Genomic DNA, 16,241 nt, shown 5'->3' on the forward strand with positions numbered 1-16,241 from the left:
AAACTTTTGCAGTCAGTTTTTATGTTCCCTGCCAGTTTTCTTTCATAATCTATTTTTCCTTCCCTAATTAAGCCCTTTGTCCTCCTCTGCTGGTCTCTGAATTTCTCCCAGTCCTCTGGTATGCTGCTTTTTCTGGCTAATTTGTACGCATCATCCTTCGCTTTGATACTATCCCTGATTTCCCTTGTTATCCACAGATGCACTACCTTCCCTGATTTATTCTTTTGCCAAACTGGGATGAACAATTTTTGTAGTTCACCCATGCAGTTTTTAAATGTCTTCCATTGCATATCCACCGTCAACCCTTCTAGAATTAATTGCCAGTCAATATTGGCCAATTCACGTCTCATACCCTCAAAGTTACCTTTCTTTAAGTTCAGAACCATTGTTTCTGAATTAACAATGTCACTCTCCATCCTAATGAAGAACTCAACCATATTATGGTCACTCTTGCCCAAGGGGGCACGTACAACAAGACTGCTAACTAACCCTTCCTCATTACTCAATACCCAGTCTAAAATAGCCTGCTCTCTCGTTGGTTCCTCTACATGTTGATTTAGATAACTATCCCGCATACATTCCAAGAAATCCTCTTCCTCAGCACCCCTGCCAATTTGATTCACCCAATCTATATGTAGATTGAAGTCACCCATTATAACTGTTTTGCCTTTGTCGCATGCATTTCTAATTTCCTGTTTGATACCATCTCCAACTTCACTACTACTGTTAGGTGGCCTGTACACAACACCCACCAGCGTTTTCTGCCCCTTAGTGTTTCGCAGCTCTACCCATACCGATTCCACATCCTCCAAACTAATGTCCTTCCTTTCCATTGCGTTAATCTCCTCTCTAACCAGCAACGCTACCCCACCTCCTTTTCCTTTCTCTCTATCCCTCCTGAATATTGAACATCCCTGGATGTTCAGCTCCCAGCCTTGGTCACCCTGGAGCCATGTCTCCGTGATCCCAACTATATCATAATCATTAATGGCTATCTGCACGTTCAACTCATCCACCTTATTACGAATACTCCTTGCATTGAGACACAAAGCCTTCAGGCTTGTTTTTACAACGCTCTTACCCCTTATACAATTATGTTGAAAAGTGGCCCTTTTTGATTTTTGCCCTGGTTTTGTCTGCCTGCCACTTTTACTTTTCACCTTGCTACCTATTGCTTCTACCCTCATTTTACACCCCCCTGCCTCTCTGCTCTTGCACCCATCCCCCTGCCACATTAGTTTAAATCCTCCCCGACAGCACTAGCAAACACTCCCCCAAGGACATTGGTTCCCTTCCAGTCCAGGTGCAGACCGTCCTGTTTGTCCTGGTCCCACCTCCCCCAGAACTGGTTCCAATGCCCTAAAAATTTGAATCCCTCCCCCTTGCACCATTTTACAAGCCACGTATTCATCTGCAATATCCTCCTATTTCTACTCTGACTGGCCCGTGGTACTGGTAGTAATCCTGAGATTATTACCTTTGAGGTCCTACTTTTAAGTTTATCTCCTAGCTCCTTAAATTCATCTTGTAGGACCTCATCCCTTTTTTTAACCTATATCGTTTGTGCCAATATGCACCACGACAACTGGCTGTTCACCCTCCCCCTCCAGAATGTTCTGCAGCCGTTCAGTGACATCCCTGACCCTTGCACCAGGGAGGCAACATACCATCCTGGAGTCTCGTTTGCGGCCGCAGAAACGCCTATCTAGTCCCCTGACAATTGAATCCCCTATTACTGTTGATGAGCAATCTCCCTCAACAGTTTCCAAAATGGTATACCTGTTTAGGAGGGAGATGACCGCAGGGGACTCCTGCACTACCTGCCTACTGCTTTGCTGGCTATTGGCCACCCGTTCCCTTTCTGTCCTCTTACCTTTTACCTGCGGTGTGACCAACTCACTGTACGTGCTATCCACGACTTTCTCAGCATCGTGGATGCTCCAGTATGAATCCAGCCGCAGTTCCAATCGTTCAATGCGGTCTGCCAGGAGCTGCAGCTGTACATACTTCCTGCAAACGTAGTCACCAGGGACACCGACCATATCCCTGATCTCCCACATGTTGCAGGCTTACACCAGGCTCCTTTCCGCCTGATCCTTCCCACACATGCTCCCACCAACATATGCCCTACAAATAATAATTGAGTTTGTTCTTCCTTCCTTGTTATTTGGGTTTGAAGAAGTTTTGAAGACAAAGTCTTGCTAGGAATACATTACTGGATATTCTTTACATGATTAAAAACACCTCATGCCTTTGCAATAACAAAATCTTGTTACATGATGTCAGTTTTATTAAGAATTAGACAGGTACATGGATAGGACATGTTTGGAGGGATATGGACCAAGCGCAGGCAAGTGTAGCTGGGACATTATTGGCTGCTGTTTCCACACTGTATCACTCTATGACTAATTCATCTTCCCACTGTTAATAATTGGTTTCAGACTGGTGGATTGATGGGAGATGGTGTTCACTGAAGTAAAATTGCATCAGCTTGTTCTCGCTGTTTAATGGGACAAGCTGTGAGATTGAAAGGTTAGCTTACATCACTGGCAACACTGGAGCTGCTGAAACAATGATCGATCCTCGCTCTTAAAGAGCGGAAGAAATTTGAACACAGATCAATCGCTCTCCAAACTCTTTCCGTTCTAAAAACTCTTTTTTTTGCATACTCTTCCCACATTCCCAATTTAACCAGCTATCCCACTTCCTACCACAACTAGAATAGAGGGCAGCACGGTGGCGCAGTGGTAGAGTTGCTGCCTCACAGCGCCAGAGACCCGGGTTCGATCTTGACTACGGGCGCTGTCTGTACGGAGTTTGTACGTTCTCCCTGTGACCTCGTGAGTGACCTCGTGCTACAGTTTGCGCTCACACTCCAAAGACGTACAGTTTTGTAGGTTAATTGGCTTTAGTAATAATTGCAAATTATCCCTTGTGCGTAGGATAGTGTTAATATGTGGGGATCCCTGGTTGGCGCGGACACTGTGGGCCGAAGGGCCAGTTTCATAGAAACATAGAAATTAGGTGCAGGAGTAGGCCATTCGGCCCTTCGAGCCTGCACCGCCATTCAATATGATCATGGCTGATCATCCAACTCAGTATCCCGTACCTGCCTTCTCTCACTGTATCTCCAAACTAAACTGAAGAGAAAATGATAAAGGGAGAACCCTCAGCTATAATACATTGATTAATGGGAGAGCTGCAGACACAGGAATAGAAAAAGATTAGCAAACCCCATTATAGTTATAAGGTCATAAGGAATAGAATTAGACCATTCGGCCCATCAAGTCTACTCCGCCATTCCATCATGGCTGATCGATCTCTCCCCCCCTAACCCCATTCTCCTGCCTTCTCCCCATAACCTCTGACACCTGAACTAATCAAGAAGTACTTGATTAGTTGAACTTGAACTCATCCCAGCTCTGCTGCCCGGGTTGCATCTCACATCAACACCTTTGTCCATCACCCCTGTGCTTGTTGGATTCCAGTTACGCAACGTCTTGATTGTAAAATTCCCATCCTTGTTTTCAAATCCTGCCAAAGCCCAGAATCTTACCCCACCCTGCCTCCATAACCTTCATCAAAACTGCAACTCTTCCCCCCCCCTCCCCCAAGGCATCCCTTAAAGCAATTCCTTTCAACCAAGCTCTGGTCATTTCCCATTACACCTTATGAAGCAGTCCTGAACTACTAACTACCTCATTGGTGACCATCGGACTATCCTTGCTCGGACTTTGCTGGCTTTACCTTGCACTAAACGTTATTCCCTTATCATGTATCTATACACTGTAAATGGCTCAATTGTAATCACGTGTTGTCTTTCCGCTAACTGGATAGCAAGCAACAAAAGATTTTCATTGTACCGAGGGACACGTGACAATGAACTAAAATGAACAGAGCCTCTGAAGAAAATCAAACCATTACACTAATTTAGATTACATTGCAGTGTTTATACTTTAATTGGACAATGCAAATGCAAGGAACAGAGATCTTTCAGTATATAATATGCAATAAAGTAGTGAGTGCTCTTTGTTTTGACAAAATTCTGAAATTTTGAACTTCCAAATCAAATATTTCAAAGCAATTTGAATGGAATTCATAATGATGTTACTGTGTACTGAAGTCTTTATGCGACTTAGATTAATCCAGCAACAAGCAGTCAGGATTTTCAGGTGATCCTGTCAAACAAGCTGGCTGTGATTTGAATTATTTCAACAAAACGCAACACAATCCCCATTAAGTTTCACAAACAAGGAACAAAAAGAGAGAAAAGTAAAACCGGGGAAATATTTGGATTATAAGAAGTCTCATTTAATTGGTCGGATGTCCAGGTGTGGTCACCAGGAAAGAGAAGGACTATTTGAAATCAGGGAACAATACATTCACATGGCTGATCTGTCAGAATTATGCATTTTGTTACAGTAACAGCTATGAATATTAATGTCGGCAGTAGTAACTGAACAGAATTTAAAGTATTAAAAATACAAAAATAATATTAAAAAACGGATCCATTTATACTGTCCCACAGTACCAGTGGCTTGTTCATTACAATTCAGGCACTACCTAAGTGCTGTGGGTGCTTGTAATCTTCTGGGTTTGACTAACATAAAAAGTAGAAAAAGGCACAGAATAATTGAGGAAAAAAATTATTCTCGCCGTGCTTCTTTGGTGATCGAGCCTAGTCTGGGAGATGAAGGCTTCAGTTAGCAGTCAAGGGACAGGCAAGTGGCACAATATATTAACTGCAACCAGATTGTCATTGCCTTCAAATATTTCTCTTTTCTATTCCTCTCAAAACTCCCGTCATGCAAGATGAGGTACAGGTCGGAGGGGCCTCTTGGTATCTCTGCCAGGCACCTATTCTCCACCGAGAGACTGGCTATCAGCTGATGATTTGGCCAAGAACGATGTTATAGCTGAGCCCCTATCCATCATCTGACATTCAGACAGCAGCTGTATGCAGCAGACAAACTAGCAACTCCAGCAGCTAGATTGCTGGTTCACATTCCCACCCACATCCCAGGGATGCTGAGATCAAAGGTTATGCTTCTAATGAATTGCAAGGTATTCTGCAATGTGTTCACACACAGCTATCAAGGTATAGTACTCTGTATCTAAATCCTTACACTTGTCGAGTCTCACCAATACTCGTGTAGTGAACAGTGAAGTAACTTGTGTCTTCCTGTCTTTCAGAGATTACATTTGTTTTGACTAGGAGGCCAAACCATTATAAGTACCAATTTTGAATAAATTTGACCTCTTCAGTTCAAATACTATATACTGTAGATACATGTTGTTTGTTACCTCCAAATTCTGTTTGTGGCAAGATTAGGAAGTGGAGAAATCCTGCAATGTCACAGTTTACATGGGTGTAGAATAAAGGAAAGAGAAAAGTTCACTTTTCATTTCAAATACAAGAGAACGCAGCTTTAAGGTGAGGGGCAAAGTTTAAAGGAGATGTGCGGTACAAGTTTTTTCTACACAGAGGGTGGCGAGTGCCTGCAACGTGCCACTGGGGGTGGTGGTGGAGGCAGATACAACAGTGGCATTTAAGAGGTGTGGATATGCAGGGAATGGAGGGATAGGCATTATGAGCATGTCAGATTAGAGTTGGTCTTGGCATCATGTTCAGCACAGACAATGCTGGCCAAAGGGCCTGTCCATGTGCCATCCTGTTCTATGTTCATCCCTCGTTGGTCATGAGATAATTGTGGTTCTCCTTGAACTGCTCCAATCCGTGAAGTGAAGTGTCTCTGATGGCGTTTGTGGGCGGGATTCCGAGCAATAACGAAAGAATGACAACATACTGTAGCTCCAAGATAGTAACAGAAAAACTTGGTGATACTCTGCAGATGCGGCCACGTCTACAAAGGGAGAAATAGAGGTTACACGCATCTCAAACCGACACGTTAACTCTGTTTCTCTCTTCACAGCTGCGGTCTGACCTGCCGAGTGACTCCAGAATTTACTGCTTTCGTTTCAAATTTCCTGCATTGCCAGCAACATACAATCTGATGGAGGAACCCAGCAAGTTGAACAGTATCCGTGTGGGGGAGATTGGTTGACATTTCAGGTTGAAACCCTGCATCAGGACTGAGAGCGGAGATTGCCAGTGTAAAGAAGAGGGGGGGGGGGAAAGGGCGAAACATGAGACAGAGTGTGAGGTGATGGCGAGGTGAAAGGTGCCGGGTAGATGGGGCCAGGGAGGGAGGGAGCAAGGGTGGAGATGAAAGATGGAGGCAGGTGGGCGACGGATCGAGGCAGACAGAAGAGGAAAGCTATATCAAAGATAAGCACCAAAAAACAGTGCTTAAACCTCACCTCAAAAAATCGAATCGGAGTCCCTGAAGCCTGTGATATTACTCCTCGTTGCTGCCACTGACCTGGTTCTGCTCTCTTGGCACTGGTCCAGAAACAAATTCAGCATTGCTTGGAGCATGCCGTCTATTTCCTGGTTTTCCAGGCTGCTTTCCTCTCAGAGCTATCCCTGGATCTTATCAGCATACTAATGTTTCTTCATGAGATATAATTGAATCTTGAAACTGCGCTGATATACTGGTGCATCAATGTTTAATATTATTCATTGCCAAATATGAGGAATACATTGATTTTCAGATCCACTAAATGCTGGTAAAATATTGGAGTACCAATCAGCATCTCTCAATATTATTCACTGTCACCTCTATACTGTTAACATTGATGAAGCAGATAAAGAAATAGATTTTTATTTGACCTTTTTATGTAGATATTTCCAGCAACTCATGAAATCCTCCCGTAATCAGACTGTCAGAACGTTATAAGATTTACAAAGTTGGCGAGCAAAGGCCAAACCCATGAATCGGCAGTAATAAAGATTATGGGAACAATTCCATTGGGTCTGAAGTAAGTTTCCCTACTCTATCCTCTGTTCCTGTTCAGTCTTCCCCACGAAAACTGCAGGACAGACCTGACAGAAGGAATGTGTAGGAAAGAACTGCAGATGCTGGTTTAAACTGAAGACAGACACAAAAAAATTGGAGTAATTTAGCGGGACAAGCAGTGTCTCTGGACAGAAGAAATGGGTGACGTTTCGAGTCGAGACCCTTCTTCAGTCTGAAAAAGGTTGGCTTGGACAGGGTGGGCTGAGTGACGATCTCTTTAATAGGAAGGTAGACAAAAATGCTGGAGAAACTCAGCGGGTGCAGCAGCATCTATGGAGCGAAGGAAACGGGCAACGTTTCGGCCAAAACCCTTCTTTAATAGGAATGTTGATGGTATTGTGAGAGGCTGCTACTGATCACAACACAGAATGACACCACGTGCAAGTGACACAAAGAAATGATCACATTTCCAATTAAATGTCATCAGCAAGTACTAAAGAAAATCTCAGTCAATGAAACAAATTCATAAGTTCGAGGAGTAGAGTGAGGCCATTCACCCCATCAGGTCTACTCCATATAACCATATAATATAACAATTACAGCACGGAAACAGGCCATCTCGGCCCTTCTAGTCCGTGCCGAACACTTATTCTCCCCTCGTCCCATCTACCTGCACTCAGACCATAACTCTCCATTCCTTTCCCATCCATATATCCAATTTATTTTAAAATGATAAAAACGAACCTGCCTCCACCGCTTCCACTGGAAGCTCATTCCACACAGCTACTACTCTCTGAGTAAAGAAGTTCCCCCTCATGTTACCCCTAAACTTCTGTCCCTTAATTCTCGTCATGTCCTCTTGTTTGAATCTTCCCTACCCTCAATGGGAAAAGCTTATCCACGTCAACTCTGTCTATCCCTCTCATCATTTTAAAGACCTCTATCAAGTCCCCCCTTAACCTTCTGCGCTCCAAAGAATAAAGATTTAACTTGTTCAACCTTTCTCTGTAACTTAGTTGCTGAAACCCAGGCAACATTCTAGTAAATCTCCTCTGTACTCTCTCTATTTTGTTGACATCCTTCCTATAATTAGGCGACCAAAATTGTGCACCATACTCCAGAATTGGCCTCACCAATGCCTTGTACAATTTTAACATTCCATCCCAACTTCTATACTCAATGCTCTGATTTATAAAGGCTAGCACACCAAAAGCTTTCTTTACCACCCTATCTACATGAGATTCCACCTTCAGGGAACTGTGCACAGTTATTCAAAGATCCCTCTGTTCAACTGCATTCCTCAATTCACTACCATTTACCATGTACGTCCTATTTTGATTTGTCCTGCCAAGATGTAGCACCTCACACTTATCAGCATTAAACTCCATCTGCCATCTTTCAGCCCACTCTTCCAAATGGCCTAAATCGCTCTGTAGACTTTGAAAATCTACTTCATTATCCACAACACCACCTATCTTTAGTATCATCTGCATATTTACTAATCCAATTTACCACACCATCATCCAGATTATTGATGTACATGACAAACAACAGTGGACCCAACACAGATCCCTGTGGCACCCCACTAGTCAGTCTCCAACCTGACAAACAACCATCTCCCATTCAGCCACTGTTGAATCCATCTTGCTACTCCACCATTAATACCCAACAATTGAACCTTCTTAACCAACCTTCCATGAGGAACCTTGTCAAAGGACTTACTGAAGTCCATATATACAACATCCACTGCTTTACCCTCATCAATTTCCCGAGTAACCCCTTCAAAAAATTCAAGAAGATTAGTCAAACATGACCTTCCAGGCACAAATCCATGTTGACTGTTCCTAATCAGACCCTCTTTATACAGATGCTTACATATATTATCTCTAAGTATCCTTTCCATTAATTTGCCCACCACTGACGTCAAACTAACAGGTGTAGAAACCCTTTGGATTTACTTTCACCTTACTTGCCAAAGCAACCTCATATCTTCTTTTAGCTTTTCAATCTCCGCCATTCAATCATGACTGATCTATCTTTCCCTCACAACCCCATTCTCCTGCCTTCTCTCCATAACCCCTGACACCCGTAGCATCAAGAATCTGTCAACCTCTGCCTTAAAAATATCCACTGACTTGTCCTCCACAGCCGTCTGTGGCAATGAATTCCATAGATTCACCACCCTTAAAATATCACAACTGGAATTGTTCTTGTCGATGTCTATCAAATTTTCTAAAGAACTGATTTACACACGCAACCAATACATGCACTTCATCATACCAAGTATCTTTTATTCTGCTATCTGGATAAATAAACCTTGTAACAAGAGTCGATTACTTGGCATCCAGAAAAGCAGTTGGACAACGAGGGTTTAAAGCCCCACGCAATGCTGGTTTTCCCTGCTTTCCCTCAGATATCTGTTCCAGCCGCAGATCTTTGCAATTAAAGTTTGGTACAAAGAGCAGAATGACTAATTAGGCTGGCTTGCTTCAGGCTGCAAGCAATATTTTATCCCAGGCTCTCAAATCTGATAATGCTGTGCTGCTTATGTTAATATTAATGGTACACTTCAATCCCTGTTTTCTTGTGTTGGCATACAAAAAAATGAATCTGTGGACTCATAAAAGTTACTCAGCTATAACAGAAACAAAAAAATAATGGAAATTCATAGCACAGTTGGATAGGTATTTCTTATGGATGTTCTACTCCATGCTATTATCGTGACGATGAGCAGTAGCAGAACAGAATAAAGCCCAGGGGAGTCAGGCACCAGTCAAGGATGCAGTCTTTAAAATCATGTAGGGATTTGGAAGAGTAGCTGTGGAGAAATATTTCCTTGTGTGAGGAATCCAAAACCAGGAGCCATAACCATGTTGCTTGGAAATTCAGTAAGGAATTAGGAGAAGCCTTTTAGTCATACAGCACGGAAACAGGCCCTTCAGCCCACTGAGCCCGTGCTGACCATCACTCATTCACACAAGAATCATAGAGTTGTACAGCACAGAAGCAGGCCCTTGGGCCAAAGCCACTCATGCCGACCAACATGTCCCATCTACACTAGTCTCACCTGCCCGACAAAGAACAATCCAACCAAGACCTCAACGGTGGAACAGGCGGAGTACGATAGCTGACCTTAGTGGAGCGTCACGACGGCTGGCAAGGCGGATGAAGATTGCAGCAGAAAAGGGTCTCCGGTCGTCTTGGACTCCATGCCACTGGATCCTGAACCAGATTTGTCAAGGACCGTGGGGTGGCTGTCTGTGCACCAGTCTCCCCACGTTAAACAAAGTCACCCACTGGCATCCTCCATATAGGGAATAGCACCCTGGAGACACTATGGTCAGCCACGACCGAAGGGGGCCTAAGAAGAAGAAGAAGAAGATATATACATACACACACTGAACTTTTTTTCTCTCTCGTTTATTATATTGTTCGCAGTGTACCGTGTTGTGCTGCTGCAAGTAAGAATGTCATTGATTCTATCTGGGTCAAATGACAATAAAACATTCTTGACATCGTAGCCACTAACTGTTCCCCGTTATAAATGCTCTTGCATTTTGAGGAACCCGTATGACTGCCTGACTGCAACAGCTGTTGGCTGTGGGATCTGAAGAGAATGCTTTTCACCGGTTATCTGAAGATTGGCACAAAGCTGTCAGTAGACAGCACTGATCCCTGATTCAGCCCCCTGTTTTTTTTAAAGCATCAACTCATTTGTATTTCAGTTGTGCTCCCTGTCCCTGCTGTTGAGATAAATTGATAGATTCTATTTTACATGGGCTGCGTGTCAGACCATCCTGGGATCTTATTAAAAAGTGCACAGATTTGACTGACGACTCGCATTTCTTCATCTACATCCTTGCTGGGCAAGTGTCTGAGGAATAACTTTGTGGAATTATTCCACAAAAAAAAATCAATGCACAGGCTTGTCACACACAGGTCAATCGTCCCTGCAAGTAGGAGGCTCTTACCAACATGTCAATATTTTTCAAATCTGCTGCATAAATCATTTTAGTACAAAATGTGTGGAGCCTTCTGTTTTCTCTTGCATCTGGATTTAATCCTTCCTTTCATCTCTATTTGGCTGGACTGAATGCAAATAGGTTTGAATTTTCCAGACATATTTTGCAAACTAACCACCCCGTTTCTTCAAATGTCCATTATTTTCTATCCTCCCAGTACTTATCTTCCCAGATTTTTTTTAATAATTATCTTTGGTCACAGCGAGAAGTTCAGACAGTTTTTGTTTGCAATCCACAGGTATCTGAACTGCTCTTCGATGATGTATTAGTGAGTACACATGGCCTGAAGCAGTGTGGAAGCCAGGGCCACGGCCTCTACACCTCGCCTGGCAAAATCCACCAGGCCTGATTTAAGATTTGCACAATCATTGTTCTATGCAGCGACCATTTTCAAATTTTTTCTTCTGTGGAAACAGTAAAATCCACAGCGAACCTGCTCTGAGTTTCCAAACGGAGTCATCCACTAGCCCAAGGAAAGTTGTGCCACCCATCATTGCAACTCGTTTTCACAGTTAACATTGGCCTGTTTCCTTTATCATCGTTACTTTTTAGCATATCTTTCATTCATTTGTTCTATATCTCTCTACATCACCGTCTGCATCTCATTTCCCTTTCCCCTGACTCTCAGTCTGAAGAAGAGTCTCAACCCGCAACGTCACCTATTCCTTTTCTCCAGAGATGCTGCCTGACCCCCTGAGTTACTCCAGTTTTTTGTGTCCATCTTCGGTTTAAACCAGCATCTGCAGTTCCTTCCTGCACTTTGCATCAAACATCTATTTCTCCAATTTCAAATTGACTTCTCCAATTTCCGGTAGCCCTTGCTGTCTCCTCCCCTTCTCAGCTCTCCCTCAGCCCTCTGGTTCATCCTCTTCCTTTCTTCTTCCCGCCCCCTCCACCCTGCATCAGTCTGAAGAAGGGTTTCGGCCCGAAATGTTGCCTATTTCCTTCGCTCCATAGATGCTGCCACACCCGCTGAGTTTCTCCAGTATTTTTGTCTACCTTCGATTTTCCAGCATCTGCAGTTCCTTCTTGAACATCTATTTATTCAAAGTAACAACAGCATTAACACACAAATAATTCAGCCAATGCAGAGTTCTCAAGATGCTGCTTTGAGTACACGATACAAACAGAGAGAAATTTGTGGACTTTAAGAGTTATAAAGCCTACCGGGCCCCACTCATGTTCTGCAGAGGTCATGGCTTGAATAAATCCTCTCAAATGCTCTGTAGATGGGGCAGTGATATGTTCTCAATAAATAAACAAGAACTTAGAAGCAAGAGACAGACACAAAATGCTGGAGTAACTCAGCGGGTAAGGCAGCATCTCTGGAGGAAAGGAATAGGTGGCGTTTCGGGTCGAGACCCTTCAGACCGAGAGGAATCACTTTTGGGCTGTTCCCGACAGAGAACTGTCAGGGACATGAAGAACCAAACGAGATTCTTCTGTGCTGCCATGGCGTATTCTCATTCCCAATATGTTTTTTTTTAAAACAATCTTCGTGCACCAGATTTATCCGAGGGTGATAAATTTGTATTGGGCGCTAGCAAAAATAGTAGCAGTGAATCAGCTTTGCAAAGAGGTCAAGGCAGGCTGTAAAACAGCCAGGTGATTCACTGCTGGCTGACACAGATTTATAATCTAGAAATGTTATCCTCAGGCAGCTTCACACAAGGACATGGAGGAGAAGGGTCCTCTCGTGCACCTACTGTCATCTGCTTTCAGAACACAACTGGAAGGAGAGTCGGACGTACCCACTAAATCTTTCGTCACAGAGTAATTGGAGGCGCCACGATGGGGAGAAGAATAATATGCCCAGGGTAGACCCACCCCCAAAAAAAATAGAAAGAGTCTTCCAGGATAGACATAATATGCTGGCGTAACGCAGCGGGACAGGCAGCATCTCTGGAGAGAAGGAATGGGTAACGTTTCGGGTTGGGACCCTTCTTCAGACCACAGTGGCGCAGCGGTAGAGTTACCGCCTTACAGGTTCAGATCCTGACTATGGGTGCTGGCACGCAGTTGATAGGAATGCTGGTGAACTTTAGTAACTTTGTCAGTGCCTAAACGTGGTGACACTTGAGTATTGCCCAGGTCAGGTCTGCTACATGAATTTACCAGGTTACATGCAAAACAAAGCATTTCACAAGTACATGTGACAATAAAGTATTGGATTCATTGAACTACCAGAAATGCAGCAAATTGTCTTTTGCGCTATCCTATTCGGATAATTATCTGCTCACGATCATAGCCATTTTCTTGGAGAAGCATTGGAATGAAATAGTTACAAAAAATGAGGTAGTGGAGATTGCAAGCTGCCTGGCTGAGAAAATTGGTATGAATGAAAAAGGACTTGATCCTAAGGGTGTATTTAGAAGGCCAGTGGTCAACAACGTTGTAGCACGTGGATCTGGGGGTAATACACTGGCATTGATTGAGAACTGCTTATAACAGAAAGCAAAGAGTGGAGGAGGTAAAAAACGGGAGGGTTATCAGAGGGCCTAGTGCCTGTGCCCCAGCTAGTCACAGTCTTCCTTACCGATTTAGACGAGCAAATGGAGCAATATTTCCAAGTTTACTGACCATGCAAAACTAGTTGAGTTGAGAGTGGTGAATCTCTGGAACTCTCTGCCACAGAGGGTAGTTGAGGCCAGTTCATTGGCTATATTTAAGAGGGAGTTAGATGTGGCCCTTGTGGCCAAGGGGATCAGAGGGTATGGAGAGAAGGCAGGTACGGGATACTGAGTTGGATGATCAGCCATGATCATATTAAATGGCGGTGCAGGCTCGAAGGGGCGAATGGCCTACTCCTGCACCTAATTTCTATGTTTCTATGTCAACAGGGAGAAGGATGGAGAATGGCCTCAAGGGATTTGCATGAGCTGAGCAGGAAAGAACATGGCAGAGAGAATGCAACGTGGAAAAATGAAAGGCTTGATACACAAAACAGAACAGGGGAGTATTTTGGAAAAGGAGATAGTTTAGTTTAGTTTGTTTATTGTCACGTTTACCGAGATACAGTGAAAAGCTTTTGTTGCGTGCTATCCAGTCAGCTGAAAGACAACACACGATTACAATCGAGCCATTACAGTGTATAGGGACATGATAACGGAATAATGTTTAGTGCAAGGTAAAGCCAGCAAAGTCGATATTGAGAGACCTTCGTGTAATTAGGAACATAAATAGTATATTGGCTTCTATTACAAGAGGACTTGTGTGGACATAATCTTCTTGCAATCCTACACAGCCTTGATGAAGCCACACCTGGGGTGTTTTGTACAGTTTGAATCTCCTTACCTGTTAAGAGAGATGCCTGCTGTAGAGAGTGTGCAATAAAGATTCATCAGATTGATGACCAATATGACAGGTTTACCATGTGAGGCGCAATAGAGTAGACTTGGCTGAATTCTCCAGATTAGAAGAATGAGCAGTGACCTCATTGAAACAGACAACATTCTTACAGGATGAAGGGTTACAAGAGGAGCTATGAAATGACTATTAAAAGGTTTTTTACTGCCCCTTAGTGGCACAATCTGAGAGGCACACAACCCGTTACTCTCAATAGAAACATCAGCACATTCAGAAGAAAAAGTCTGAAGGTGAAAGAAAGACCGTAAAACTTAAATCAAAGGGAAATCACAAGCAGAGGTAAATAGAGCAATGAAAATATTCATCTAGTGATGGCAATGTGAGATCAACAACTTTTTTTTGCAGAAGAGAAATGCACCATTCAATCCGACAGACCCAGGGCAGAGTTTCAGACCCCTCCTGAATCTCCTTCCACCCTTCTTTATCTCAATTTATCATATGTTTCTGATACACTTGTGGACTTATTGCCGAATGGCCTAATTCTGCTCCTATCACTTATCACCTTACGATATGCCCTCCCATTTTTCAGTAAACTCATACTATTGGTTATTGTCATAGTGTTATAGAGTCATGCAGCATGGAAACAGGCCCTTTGGTCCAACTTGCCCAATATGCCTGTCTACTCTAGTCTCATCTGCCCACGTTTGGCCCATATCCCTCTAAACCTTGGGTAGACAAAAAATGCTGGAGAAACTCAGCAGGTGAGGCAGCATCTATGGAGAGAAGGAATAGGCGACGCTTCAGGTTGAGATCCTCTTTCAGACTCTAAACCTTTCCTGTGATATTGCAGAACACTTCCAAGCCTACCAGAAATTATTTAGAAAGCATTCAAATAACTACAGAGTGCATACACTGCTGGCCACAGATGAATGCGTGGGCGACGACATAACTGGGCAGTTCTCAACACTCAAAAAAATCTAATGTTCAAAGGAAATAAAATATTGAACATAGCATTTTCTTCCTAATACCTTAATTTATTTTTTAGCAGGCTTGCTTGGAGCATTGCTGAAGATTGTAGTGCAATTCTGGAGTTTAATTGGCAAACTATAAGTGATTAAAAAAAAACCATGCAAGGTTCTGGGGTCAGACAGAGTGAACACGACGTGGAGGAAGGAACTGGTTTGTACAAGATGGACACAAAGTGCTGGAGTAACTTACAAAATTCTTAAGGGATTGGACAGGCTAGATGCAGGAAGATTGTTCCCGATGTTGGGGAAGTCCAGAACAAGTGGTCACAGCTTAAGGATAAGGGGGAAGTATTTTAGGACCAAGATGAGAACAAAAAAATTCACACAGTGGTGAATCTGTGGAATTCTCTGCCACAGAAAGTAGTTGTGGCGGTGTTTCAGCCCGAAACGTTGCCTCTTTCCTTCACTCCATAGATGATGCTGCTGCACCCACTGAGTTTCTCCAGCAATTTTGTCTACCTTCGATTTTCCAGCATCTGCAGTTCCTTCTTAAACAAGTAGTTGAGGCCAGTTCATTGGCTATATTTAAGAGGGAGTTAGATGTGGCCCTTGTGGCTAAAGGGATCAGGGGGTATGGAGAGAAGGCAGGTACAGGATACCGAGTTGGATGATCAGCCATGATCATATTGAATGGCGAATGGTGCAGGCTCGAAGGGCCGAATGGCCTCTACTCGTGCACCTATTTTCTATGTCCGACATTTTGTGTCTGCCTTCGGTGTGAACCAGCACCTCCTGCTCCTTCCCCCTTCCTTCCCTTTCCCTTTCCTCTTTCCTCTTTCCTCCTCTTCCTCCCCTTCCTCCTCTTTCCTTCCCTTCCTTCCCTCCTTCCCACACACACGCTGACTGACCTGCTGGGCGTTTCTCTGCATTGTTTCCGCCGTGAGTTTAAACTGAAGTCCGCGCCGCCCACTCGGCAGCCGGTTGCCATGGAGATGTTTTTGCTCCGCGCCACGGAATTGGACAGTTTGGAGGCGGAGCGGGGCCAATGGTAGGTTTGCTTTTGCTTTACGCACCGATTCAAGCGG

At 43.7% G+C, this 16,241-nt stretch overlaps 1 long non-coding RNA gene across 1 annotated transcript in view; it reads right to left on the minus strand.

Annotated features, from left to right (window-relative positions):
* LOC129714698 (uncharacterized) overlaps window positions 1-16,144 on the minus strand; it is a 49,244-nt gene extending 33,100 nt beyond the window's left edge. Inside the window, exons 1-2 of the long non-coding RNA XR_008726374.1 lie at window positions 16,065-16,144; window positions 9,928-10,221 (exon numbers count right to left, since the gene is read on the minus strand). This is a non-coding gene — a long non-coding RNA (uncharacterized LOC129714698). The remainder of the gene's footprint in view (window positions 1-9,927; window positions 10,222-16,064) is intronic.
* Window positions 16,145-16,241: the final 97 nt, after the last annotated feature.

Source organism: Leucoraja erinacea, chromosome 40 (genome assembly GCF_028641065.1).
Source record: "Leucoraja erinacea ecotype New England chromosome 40, Leri_hhj_1, whole genome shotgun sequence".
Lineage (NCBI taxonomy): Eukaryota > Metazoa > Chordata > Chondrichthyes > Rajiformes > Rajidae > Leucoraja > Leucoraja erinaceus.